Raw genomic sequence first — 13438 nt, 5'->3', positions numbered from 1 at the left:
GAGTCTATGGGTCTCTGTGTGATGAGTTTATGGGTCTCTGTGTGGGTCTGTGGGTCTCTGTGTGGGTCTTTGTGTGAGTCTATGTATGGGTCTGTGGGTCTCTGTGTGGGTCTCTGGGTCTCTGTGTGAGTCTGTGGGTCTACGTGTGAGGAGTCTATGGGTGTCTGTGTGATGAGTCTATGGGTGTCTGTGTGATGAGTCTATGGGTGTCTGTGTGAGTCTATGGGTCTCTGTGTGAGTCTATTGATCTCAGCATCAGAATGTTTATTCATACTGGAGGAATCCGATGAGCTAAGAAGCTAATTTTGTCACACATCTGAATCTAGGATCGTAGCGTTGCCGACTCGATAATTTATGCTAATTCGAGGTAATTGCAACAACGACGTGAACGAGCTAACGAACCGGCATGACCGGATGTCAAATCTAAATTCTTTATTAATTTAATTATAATCAGCACCGCCGTGACGTCACAAGGAGCCCGGCCTGACCCTGGCGCGTGGTGCTGTCAATCACGGAGGGGGAGAGGGAGGGGGGCAGGGAGAGGGGGGAGAGGGGGGAGAAGCGGCGAGAGAAAATCTCGCACAGTGAGAGGGAGGGAGGACACGGGGAGAGACATTCAGACAGAGAGAGGCACAAGGAGACAGAGACAGACACACACAGAGAGGCACAGAGAGGCACAGAGAGTGAGAGAGGCACACACAGAGAGACGCACACAGAGAGACACACACAGAGATACAGAGAGAGAAACACACAGAGAGACAGAGAGAGAGAGAGACACACAGAGACACAGAGAGAGACACACATAGAGAAACAGAGAGTCAGAGAGGCACAAACACAAAGAGGGAGGCACGGATAGAGGCACAAAGTGAGAGCGAGAGACACAGAGTGAGAGAGAGGGGCACACACACACAGACGCACAGACACACACACACAGAGTGAAAGACACACAGACACACACAGACACACAGCCACACACACAGACACAGACACACAGACACACACACAGAGAGTGAAGGACACACACACAGACACACACACAGAGAAAGTGAAGGACACACAGACACACAGACACACACAGACACACAGCCACACACACAGACACAGACACACAGACACACACACACAGAGAGTGAAGGACACACACAGACACATACACAGAGACACACACACAGAGAAAGTGAAGGACACACACACAGACACACACACAGACACACACACAGACACAGACAAACACAGACACACACAGACACACAGGCACACACACACAGACACACACACAGACACACACACACAGACACAGACACACACACAGACACAGACACACACACAGACACACACACACACACAGACACACACACACAGACACAGACACACACACACAGACACACACACAGACACACACACAGACACACACACACACACAGACACACACACACACAGACACACACACAGGCACACACACACAGACACACACAGACACACACACACAGACACACACACACACACAGACACACACACAGACACACACACAGACACACACACAGACACACACACACAGAGTGAGTGAGAGACGGAGTGACCGACACTCTAGCGCAGAGGGACCGGGCAGGGTATCCACCCCGACACCGCGCGGAGGGAGCCGGCGACGAGGTGGACGAGGTGGACGAGGTGGACGAGGTGGGTGACGTTGACTTTCGGGTCGTTCTTCTATTGCAACTTGCCGGTCTGCGTGTGAACACATCCGCACTGGGAGAGACAAAGGCGGCCGGGGGCTTTTGTCTTCATAGACGCTGCTGGTACTCGCTTACAGCACTTGCCGCAACAGTGTGAGTGGGCTATACGGGGGATCTTTGTCTTTATCTTTGTGTGTACACACACACACGTGCACACACGCACACACGTGCACACACACACACACAGCACACACACACACACACGTGCACACACACATTGTTGGTGCTGGCCACCTAGGTCGACTCAGCCTCAAATGAGTACCTGGTGTGGTGTGTAAACATCGCCACTGGGGAGACAAAGGCGGCCGGGCGTGGTGCTGGCCACCCATCCCCTCGTGTGCCACAGTGCCGGCCTTCATAGGTGCTGCTACTCGCTAACAGCACTTGTCCCAACAGTCTGCTAAGGCTATACGGGGGATCTTTGTGTGTGTGTGTGTACAAAGACAAAGACCCCCCGTATAGCCTGCTCGTTACACGGGTGGGTGGCCAGCACGATGCCCGAGCGCCTTTGTCTCCCCAGGGGCGATGTTTGCACACGTGTTCACACACGTGTTCACACACGTGTACACACACACACACATATGTACACACACGCGTGTTCACACACGCGCGTACACACACACACACACGTGTCCACACATGTACACACACACGTGTACACACACACACACGTGTACACACATCCACGTGTACACACACGTACACACATGTACACACACACGTGTACACACACCCGCGTGTACACACACGTGCACACACACACACGTGTACACACCCACGTGTACACACACGTGAACACACACACACGTGTACACACACACACGTGTACACACCCACGTGTACACACACACACACGTGTACACACCCACGTGTACACACACACACACGTGTACACACCCACGTGTACACACACACGTGTACACACACACACGTGTACACACACACACGTGTACACACAGACACACGTGTTCACACACACGTGTTCACACACACACGTGTGCACACACCCACGTGTACACACACACACACGTGTACACACACACGTGTACACACACACACGTGTACACACACGTGTACACACACACACGTGTACACACACACACGTGTACACACACACACGTGTACACACACACGTATACACACCCAACCCACAGTGCCGGTAGCCTTCGCCGCTACTCGCTAACAGCACTTGCCCCAACAGTCTGTTAAGGCTACACGGGGGAGCTTTGTCTTTGCACTCGCTTGCAACACGTTTTGGTGTGTGTACAATTTTGAACACGTTTTGTGTGGGTGAATGCGTGTGCTCACATGTGTATGTGTGTGTGTATGTGTGTGTATGTGTGAGTATGTGTACACGCAGCACATACACATAATTTTTGTGTACGCTGCGCTACGAACCCGGCGACCCAGGTTCGATTCCCGCTCACGGCCAACACCACGAGTGACGATTATCTGAACCGGTCCTGGGTCTTCCCTAGGTCGACTCAGCATCAAATGAGTACTTGGTACGGTGGTGCAGTTAAACATCGTTGTCGTCGTTGTTGTCGTTGTTGTTGTTGGTGGTGGTGGTGCCCGTGACTGCGTCGTGAACTCCGCGTCCGTGAAGGGGTTGTGTTGAATGTCATCCTGGGCCTCCCCTAGGTCGACTCAGCCTCAAATGAGTACTTGGTACGGTGGTGCAGTTAAACATTGTTGTTGTCGTTGTTGTTGTTGGTGGTGGTGGTGGTGCCCGTGACTGCGTCGTGAACTCCGCGTCCGTGAAGGGGTTGTGTTGAATGTCATCCTGGGCCTCCCCTAGGTCGACTCAGCCTCAAATGAGTACTTGGTACGGTGGGGCAGTTAAACATTGTTGTTGTCGTTGTTGTTGTTGTTGGTGGTGGTGGTGCCCGTGACTGCGTCGTGAACTCCGCGTCCGTGAAGGGGTTGAAGGGTTGTGTGGAATGTCATCCGCGGACTTTCACAAATCGTCCCCGCGGGGTGGCCCCGCCGAGTTTCGTGTCGACGTTTTACGACGAGGGCCCTGTCCAGTGGTTCTTTCCTTGTCCATCCACAGTAGAGGATGCTGCTGCTGCTGTTGCGTGCAGGCTAGTTGCAGGCTAGTTGAGTGGGCCGTGTGAGACGCTACCGCAGGGAGTGTAAAAGTCTCGGTGCCAGAAATAAAAATACTCGTCTCGAAATAGCGCAGAGATACAACCACCACCACCACTACCACCACTACAACAACAACAACAACCACCACTACAACAACAACCACCACTACAACAACAACCACCACCACTACAACTACAACCACCACCACTACTACAACCACCACCACTACCACAACAACCACCACAACAACCACCACAACCACCACCACAACAACCACCACCACTACAACAACCACCACTTCAACCACCACTACAACAACAACAGCCACCACTACAACAACTACCACCACTACAACAACCACCACCACAACAACCACAACTACAACCACTAACAACCACCACCACCACTACAACAACTACAACCACTAACAACCACCACCACCACTACAACCACTACAACCACTAACAACCACCACCACTACAACAACCACCACTACAACAACCACCACCACCACTACAACAACAACCACAACTACAACCACTAACAACCACCACCACCACGACACGTGACGAGGCTAGCAATCGTCCACTTCTGCGGCTGGGGGTGTGCCCCGTGCCCCCAAATTGGGGGGGCAGATGCGGTAGTGGCGCGTGTGGAGGGCAGGTGGGTTGTGATGCAACCTCCCTCCCTCCCCCTAGGGATGATCGATTAATCGATTTCAAATAACAAAGTTAGAGGACTTTTCAAATCGCTAAAAATCGCAGCCTTTACGATTTGCTAATCGCATTGTTTCTAATTGCGATTAATCGATTTCAAATCGATTAATCGCAATTAGAAACAATGCGATTAGCAAATCGTAAAGGCTGCGATTTTTAGCGATTTGAAAAGTCCTCTAACTTTGTTATTAGAATTGTTTTATTTATTATAACTTTTTTTTTATTTAACTTAACAATTGTTCTATGTTTGATTGTTCTATTTCAATTAAAACATTTTAATAAATACATGTTGGAAGCAATTAATATCGTCTACGTTCTCAGCCTTGCATTAGAATATAAAGAGCAGTTCATATTGTGATGGTATCACGTGGTAATGCTCCATCACATGCTTTAAATCTATTACACAGTCAATGTTGAACTGAAGCTTGACTTGAAACAATGTAACCGCAAATCGCCATCGCAATCGATCTGTCAGAAAAATCGCAAATCGCTCAGCCCCCCCCCGCCCCCCCCCCATTGTTAACCTGCCGCGCCAGGAGATGGAATCGAACCGGGACCCTCAGCGCAGCGTCCCAGCATTGTTGTGCTGATTGTGGTGGTGGTTGTGCTGATTGTGGTGGTGACCATGGTGGTAGTGATGGTGGTTGTGATGGTGGTGGTGATTGTGGCGATGGTGGTGGTGGTGGTGGTGATGATGGTGGTGGTGATCGTGGCGAAGGTGGTGGTGGTGGTGTTGGTGATCGTGGCGATGGTGGTGGTGCTGGTGGTGGTGGTGATGATGGTGGTGGTGATCGTGGCGAAGGTGGTGATGGTGATGATGGTGGTTGTGATCGTGGTGGTGATGGTGGTGATCGTGGCGAAGGTGGTGGTGGTGATGATGGTGGTTGTGATCGTGGTGATGATGGTGGTGTTGGTGGTAGTGGTGATGATGGTGGTGGTGATCGTGGTGATGGTGGTGGTGCTGGTGGTGGTGGTGATGATGGTGGTGGTGATCGTGGTGATGATGGTGGTGTTGGTAATGGTGATGGTGGTGGTGGTGGTGATGGTGGTGGTGTTGGTGGTGGTGGTGATGATGGTGTTGGTGATGGTGGTGGTGTTGGTGGTGGTGGTGATGATGGTGTTGGTGATGGTGATGGTGGTGGTGCTGGTGGTGGTGGTGATGATGGTGGTGGTGATCGTGGTGATGATGGTGGTGTTGGTGGTGGTGATGGTGGTGGTGTTGGTGGTGGTGATGGTGGTGGTGTTGGTGGTGGTGTTAGTGGTGGTTGTGATGATGGTGGTTGTGATCGTGGTTATTATGGTGGTGATGATGGTGGTGGTGGTGCTGGTGGTGGTGATGATGGTGGTGTTGGTGGTGGTGTTGGTGGTTGTGATGACCCGGCAAAGGAATGTGCCACATGGGTGTGAGAATCGACGAGTACACGCAGACTCACACTCACACACACACCCACTTACACTCACTAACTCACACTCACACACTCACTCACTCACACACTCACTCACTTACACACTCACTCACTTACACACACACACTCACTTACACTCACTAACTCACACTCACACACTCACTCACACGTACGCACTCACTCACTGACAAAATCACTCACTTACACACTCACTAACTCACACACTAACTCACACACTCACTTACACACACACTCACTTACACACTCACTCACTCACTTACACACTAACTCACTCACACACTAACTCACACACTCACACACACACACTCACTTACACACTCACACATGCACACACTCACTCACTCAGTTACACACTCACACTCACACACTCACTCACACTCACTTACACACTAACTTACACACACACACTCACACACTCACTCACACACTCACACACTTACTTACACACTCTCATAGTTGAGTCTAACAGCCGGCGGAGCAACTCCCAGCGAGCTGGAAGAGTAGGCCGAGCACCCTCTCCAGCCCGAACCAGAGTGGTGACTCTGTCAGGTCTTGAGCTGCCTCGCGTAGTGTGACCCGCATCAGCAGGGATTCACCTTCCATCAGCAGGCCACTGCGGTGGCTAGGAGATGTTAACTACCTCGCCTGGTGCATAGGAGGTTGTGGGTTCGATCCCAACGCTGACGCCTGCTGCTGTATATTTGGAGTTTGCGGTGTCTCTCTCTCTCATCATCATCATCACGGTGGCTAGGAGATGTTAACTACCTCGCCTGGTGCATAGGAGGTTGTGGGTTCGATCCCAACGCTGACGCCTGCTGCTGTATATTTGGAGTTTGCGGTGTCTCTCTCTCTCATCATCATCATCACGGTGGCTAGGAGATGTTAACTACCTCGCCTGGTGTACAGGAGGTCGTGGGTTCGATCCCGACCCTGACGATGCCTGCTGCTGTATATTTGGAGTTTGCGTGTCTCTCTCTGTCATCATCACGGTGGCTAGGAGATGTTAACTCCCTGGCCTGGTGTACAGGAGGTTGTGGGTTCGATCCCAATCCTGACTACTCCTGCTGCTGCTGTATATTTGGAGTTTGCGTGTCTCTCTCTCTCATCATCACCACAGTGGCTAGGAGATGTTAACTACCTCGCCTGGTGTACAGGAGGTTGTGGGTTCGATCCCAATCCTGACTACTCCTGCTGCTGCTGTATATTTGGAGTTTGCGTGTCTCTCTCTCTCATCATCACCACAGTGACTAGGAGATGTTAACTACCTCGCCTGGTGTACAGGAGGTTGTGGGTTCGATCCCAATCCTGACTACGCCTGCTGCTGCTGTATATTTGGAGTTTGCGTGTCTCTCTCTCGCGTGATCGCGTGGATTTGTCTCCGGCTCCACCGCCTGTTTCCCCCCTCCACGTCTAGAACCGGCAATTTACACGCGACGATGACCTTGGCGGTGGCGATGACAATTATAGTTTATAATTATAAATTATAATTTTTAATTCTAATTGTGAATTATAATTTAAAATTAGAATTATAAATTACAATTATTATAATTTTTAATTATAATGTATAATTATTATTTATAATGTTAATTATAAATTATAATTGTAAATTCTAAGCCGCTTACGTGGAGACGCTACATCACTTGCGATGGCCAGGATCGCTTCCAGGATCGCTTCCGAAAGGGGTGGCATGGGGGGTGCATGGGGGGGGTGCATGGGGGGGGTGCATGGGGGGGGGGCATGGGGGGGTGCATGGGGGGGGGGTGCATGGGGGGGGGGCATGGGGGGGGTGCATGGGGGGGGTGCATGGGGGGGGCATGGGGGGGTGCATGGGGGGGGTGCATGGGGGGTGCATGGGGGGGTGCATGGGGGGTGCATGGGGGGTGCATGGGGGGGTGCATGGGGGGGGGGTGCATGTACATCTAGACGACGCGACGTCGTCTAGACGGACTAAGATTCCGTAGGGCCCTCGTGGGCTACAGGGTTACTATGAGCCCCCCCCCGCGCCCCCCGCGCCCCCCATGCCCACCCGCGCCCCCCAGTAATATTTTCACAAGGAAGACAAAGTTAGAGAACTTTCCACTTCATCTCAGGAGGCGCTCCGGCTCCCAAAGCCCCGCGCCTTGAGCCGTCCCTGGCTCATCGGGACATCTTTGATGGTCAATGTCGAGCGGCTGTGTCAATGTGGCATATCGCGGCGCACGAAGATACACAGACATGGACCCAGATTCAACACACGGACACCCCACGCTCGCCTATGAATAGACACAGAGGCAAAGCTGCACCGTGTAGCCTGCAGCGCACTGTAGGAGCAAGTGCTGTTCGCGTGGCAGCCCCTACGGATGCCGGCACTGTGGCACACGAGGGGGTGGTGTGGCGAGCACCACGCCCGGCCGCCTTTGTCTCCCCAGTGGCGATGTTTTACACACCGCGCCACGTACGCATTTAAAGCTGAGTCGATCTAGGGGAGGAACCAGTACCGGTTCAGATAATCGTCGCCGGTGTTGGCCGCGAGCGGGAATCGAACTCACCTCGCTCACCCTCTCACCAACTCACTCACCCACTCTCCCCCCACTCACTCACCAACTCACTCACCCACTCACTCACTCACCCTCTCACCAACTCACCCCCCCCACTCACTCACCTCGCTCACCAACTCACTCACCCACTCACTCACCCTCTCACTCATCCTCTCACCAACTCACTCACCCACTCACTCACCCTCTCACTAACTCACTCACCCACTCACTCACAATCTCACCAACTCACCCACCCACTCACTCACTCACTCACCCTCTCACCAACTCACCCACTCACTCGCTCACCAACTGACCAACTCACTCACCCACTCACTCACCCTCTCACCAACTCACTCACCCACTCACTCACTCACTCACCCTCTCACCAACTCACTCACCCACTCACTCACAATCTCACCAACTCACCCACTCACTCACTCACTCACCCTTTCACCAACTCACCCACTCACTCGCTCACCAACTCACCAACTCACTCACCCACTCGCATGCAGAACAGGGAGGGGGTGGGTGGACACGACACACACAACAACAACCTCCACCACGCGCAGATCGCGGTGCCCGTGTCGGCTGTCGAACCCAGACGGCTGCAAGCTCCGAGGCACGAGGAGGAGTCATGGCCACGAGGCGACGCCACGGGCAGGAGCCTCTCTAAGAGCCGGGCTCACGAGAGACTCGGGCGGGGATCGTTGCGGGGTCATTGCCGGGGGAGAGAGAGGCAGCGGAGGGGGAGGAGGGCGAGGAGGAGGAGAGGGAGGAGGGCGAGGAGGAGGAGGCGGGGGAGGAGGAGGAGAGGGAGGAGGAGGAGGGCGAGGAGGAGAAGGCGGCTCGCCCCTCGTCTCCGCCGGTATAAATCAGATTCCACCGCGTTCATAATCAAATCTCTGTCCAATTGCGGAGAGAGTCCCGTGCCCTTGATGCTGCTGCTACATGAAGACACATACACACACACACAGACACACACACACACACAGACATACACACACAGACACACACAGACACACACACAGACATACACACACAGACACACACACACACACAGACACACACACACACACAGACACACACACAGACACACACACAGACACACACACAGACACACATAGACACACACACACACAGACACAGACACTCACACAGACACACACACAGACACACACACACAGACACACACAGACACACACACACACACACAGACACACACAGACACATACACACACACACAGACACACACACCCACAGACACACACACAGACACTCACACAGACACACACACAGACACACACACAGACACACACACAGACATACACACAGACACACACACACAGACATACACACACAGACACACACACACAGACACACACAGGCACACACACACAGATACACACATAGACACACACACACAGACACACACATACAGACACACACACAGACACACACACAGACACACACAGACACACAGACACACCCACAGCTCAGTGGGAGCCTTACCTGGTAAATGCAAGTTTAGTTTCTAGTTTTAGTATAATTGTCTCCGTGACAAATGTAAACAAAAACATCGCTAGCATTGGAGAGACAAAGGCGACCGGGCGTGGTGCTGGCCACCCACCCCCTCGTGTGCCGTTCCGGCCTTCAAAGGTTCTCGCTAACAGCACTTGCCCCTCCAGTCTGTTAAGGCTATAGGGGGATCTTTGTCTTTGTGTACACGTGTGTGTGCATGAGTGTGTATAGTTGTGGAGAGAGTGGAGAGTTTCCCGTACCTGGGCAGTGTGCTTATGACCAGCTCCGGTTAAGCAGCAGAGGTCTCACTCGGAATCAGTCGAGCGGCATTATCTTTAGATCGGCTGAGTAACGCTGTGTGGAAGCTACCTGGTCTGTCGATCCGCACGAAGCTTCAGGTCTTCTCGGCCACGGTAATTCCCTCCCTTCTCTCCGCTTGCGAAACGTGGACCCCCCTAATGGAACATCTTCGCCGGTTAGAAACATTCAGGCTGGCCTGCCTACGATCCATCCCGGGTTTAACCAGGCTGGATTGTGTGAGGAGCTCACAAATCTTTGAAAGACCTGGGCAAAGTCCCATCGGTGAGCTCCTCCGGCAGGCAAGACTGAATTGGCTGGGTCATGTTGCCCGCATGCCCAGCCACCGCATGCCTAAACAGCTTTTGTTCGGCAGGATCGAGGGGGCTAAACGGGCACGGCACGGGCTAGGGAAGAGATGGAGTGACGTGGTAGGGGAGGACGTGGAGCTGAGTGGACTTGCCGATGAGCGGTACCAGCGGTGTCAAGATCGGCCTCTGTGGAGGAGGCTCGTGAAGGACGCTGCTACTGGGGGGGGGGGGGGTGCCAGGCTAGGTGCACAGTGAGGCTACTGGGCAGTTGGAGGGCGGAGGAGCGACGCTCACAACAACGAGCGGAGCGCCGGGCGAGTCGGCACAGCAGGGGGCTACAGCTGCTGCTGCTGCTGGTGCATCTGCCGGTCATCTCACTCAGCCCACGGCACCTGCTGGGTCTGTCCCGTGAGCCCCCTGCCAGCAGCGAGCCTTCGACACGTCACGTGGTAGCCTCAAAGTGCACCCAGCCTGGCACGGGCGCCGTGGTGACGTCGCCGTCATTTGGTGTTGGTGTGTGTACACGCGTGTGTACACGCGTGTGTATGTGTGAACACGTGTGTGTATGTACGTGTGTACACACATCTGTGTGTATACATCTGTGTGTGCACAGATGTGTGCACGTGTGTACGTATCTGATGTGTGTATCTGTGTGTGTGTACACACGGATACACACATCTGTGTGTGTACACGTGTGTGTGTGCGTGCACACACACGCACACACAGATGTGTGTGTGTGCACACGTGTTGCTAATGTTGCCCATCGCTCACACGCGCGCGGTAATCGCGACATCGATCGCGACGCGGCGGGTCGCGACACGGGCGCGACACGGGCGCGACACGGACGCGACCTTCACGGGAGACGCGGGCGGATCGATGCCGCAGCTCGCGAGACAATTGCGGCACGAGGCACGGGCAGAGCCCGCTGCGTGACACACACGGACAGACACACACACACACATACACACACACAGGCACAGACACACACAGGCACACACACACACAGGCACACACACGGACAGACACACACATACACGGACACACGGACACACACACGGACAGACACACACACACATACACAGACGGACAGACACACACGGACAGACACACACAGGCACAAACACAGTCGGACAGGCACACACAGGTACACACACACGGAAAGACACACACGGACAGACACACACGGACACATACACACACACGGACAGACACACATCCACACGGACACACACACACGGACAGGCACACAGGGAGACACAGACAGACCCGTCAACACTCGAGGAGACACACTGACTGGCACACGGACACATGGACAAACGGGGAGGGAGAGAGACAGCGAGAGACAGAGACAGAGAGACAGCGAGAGACAGAGACAGAGAGAGAGAGATGGACAGACAGGAAGGAGAGACAAAGAGGGCGGGCACACAAACAGACAGACGGACGGAGACGTGGATGAGATCTGGTGAGATATGGTGAGATCTGGTGAGATATGGTGAGATATGGTGAGGTATGGTGAGACATGGTGAGATCGACGGGGAGAGAGAGAAACGAGGTGGGATGGAGAGATGGATGGGAGAGATTTCCCCGAGATGAGAGAGAGACTTTTTAGACTTTTAAACAACTTTTATTGCCGCCAGCAGCAACAGCACTGGAGGCGATTCCGATATGAAACCCACAAAGTCACCAGCAACACAAATAATCGCTCTAAATCCACGCGCTGTGGCGCTAAATGCAGCGCGCACAACACAAAATAAAAGTCACGTGGTGGTGGTGGTCATCGCGCACGCCACGGTGACGAGCGAGCGCTTCAGAAGGTGAACACTACGAGGTGCCGTCCACGCTGGTGCAGAGAGGGGCTTGTCCGGCTCCCCAGCGTTCGAGAAAGACGCGCTGCACATCACCGACATGTGTGTGGTACATGGCGTGCTCCAGCCGGAGCCGCGCCTTGAGCAGGCCCCTGAACACTGGAAGCTCCACAGAGCAGCCGTCAGTGTCACCTTGCAGCATCTTCTTCCTCGTTCTGTACACCGCCATCTTCGCCTGAACACAGGCGAAGTTGGCGAGGTCATGGCGCTTGTTAGCCAGGTAATGCACCACCCCATATACGAAGCTGCTGTTGTAGAAGGGCACCCCCAGTTTCTTAAAGATGCCCCCCAAAAGGCGGAACATTGGTGTGAGCCGCTGGCAGCGTCGGTACCGGTGGAGCAGATCCTCCCTGGCACCAGCGAGAAAGAGGTCGCAAACGGGTTTTGATTCCTTACGCGTACCCGTACCCGGCCGCACCAGGGTCGCAAACGGGTACCCGTACCCGGCCGCACCCGTACCCTACCCGGCCGGGTAAGGGTAGGGTACGGGTATCGGGTACCTGATTGCGACCTCTGGGATGAAGCCATGTTGCAGGCGCGGGTGGGTTGATTCTAGGAACTTGAATTGTGAGAAGAGACAAGACGTTGGGAAATGAGTGACAAACGGTGACTCGCCAGTGACTCACGGCCTACCCGTACCCGTACCCGGCCGCACCAGGGTCGCAAACGGGTACCCGTACCCGGCCGGGTACAGGTAGCCGGGATATCGGGAAGGGTACGGGTATCGGGTACCCGGTTGCGACCTCTGCCAGCGAGACAGAGAGAGAGTTAGAGAGAGTGAGACAGATTGTTATTGGGCCCGGCGTGGGCGATCGAAGTCTGCCGGCCCCCAGTAACCGGGTTATGGGGGGGCGTCTCCATGCTCCTCATTCCGCGTTCCTCGCCCCGAGGAGCCCCCCTCCCCTCGCTTCCTCGCGGAAGCAGCACGCGGAGATTGATGGCTCCGTCTCCTTCCTCCGCGTGG

At 54.0% G+C, this 13438-nt stretch overlaps 1 protein-coding gene across 1 annotated transcript in view; it reads left to right on the top strand.

Moving 5' to 3' along the window:
- Nucleotides 1-596: 596 nt before the first annotated feature.
- The window catches only part of LOC133360068 (discoidin domain-containing receptor 2-like), a 56225-nt gene continuing 43383 nt past the window's right edge, over nucleotides 597-13438 (top strand). Inside the window, exon 1 of the mRNA XM_061578658.1 lies at nucleotides 597-1677. The gene's annotated coding sequence lies outside the window, so the exon portion shown is untranslated. The remainder of the gene's footprint in view (nucleotides 1678-13438) is intronic.

The sequence above is a fragment of the Lethenteron reissneri genome, chromosome 67, assembly GCF_015708825.2.
Source record: "Lethenteron reissneri isolate LAM-NWPU_2019-01 chromosome 67, ASM1570882v1, whole genome shotgun sequence".
Classification (NCBI taxonomy): domain Eukaryota; kingdom Metazoa; phylum Chordata; class Hyperoartia; order Petromyzontiformes; family Petromyzontidae; genus Lethenteron; species Lethenteron reissneri.
The sequence above is the reverse complement of the archived record's forward strand: the minus strand, read 5'-3'. Positions and strand labels throughout refer to the sequence as shown.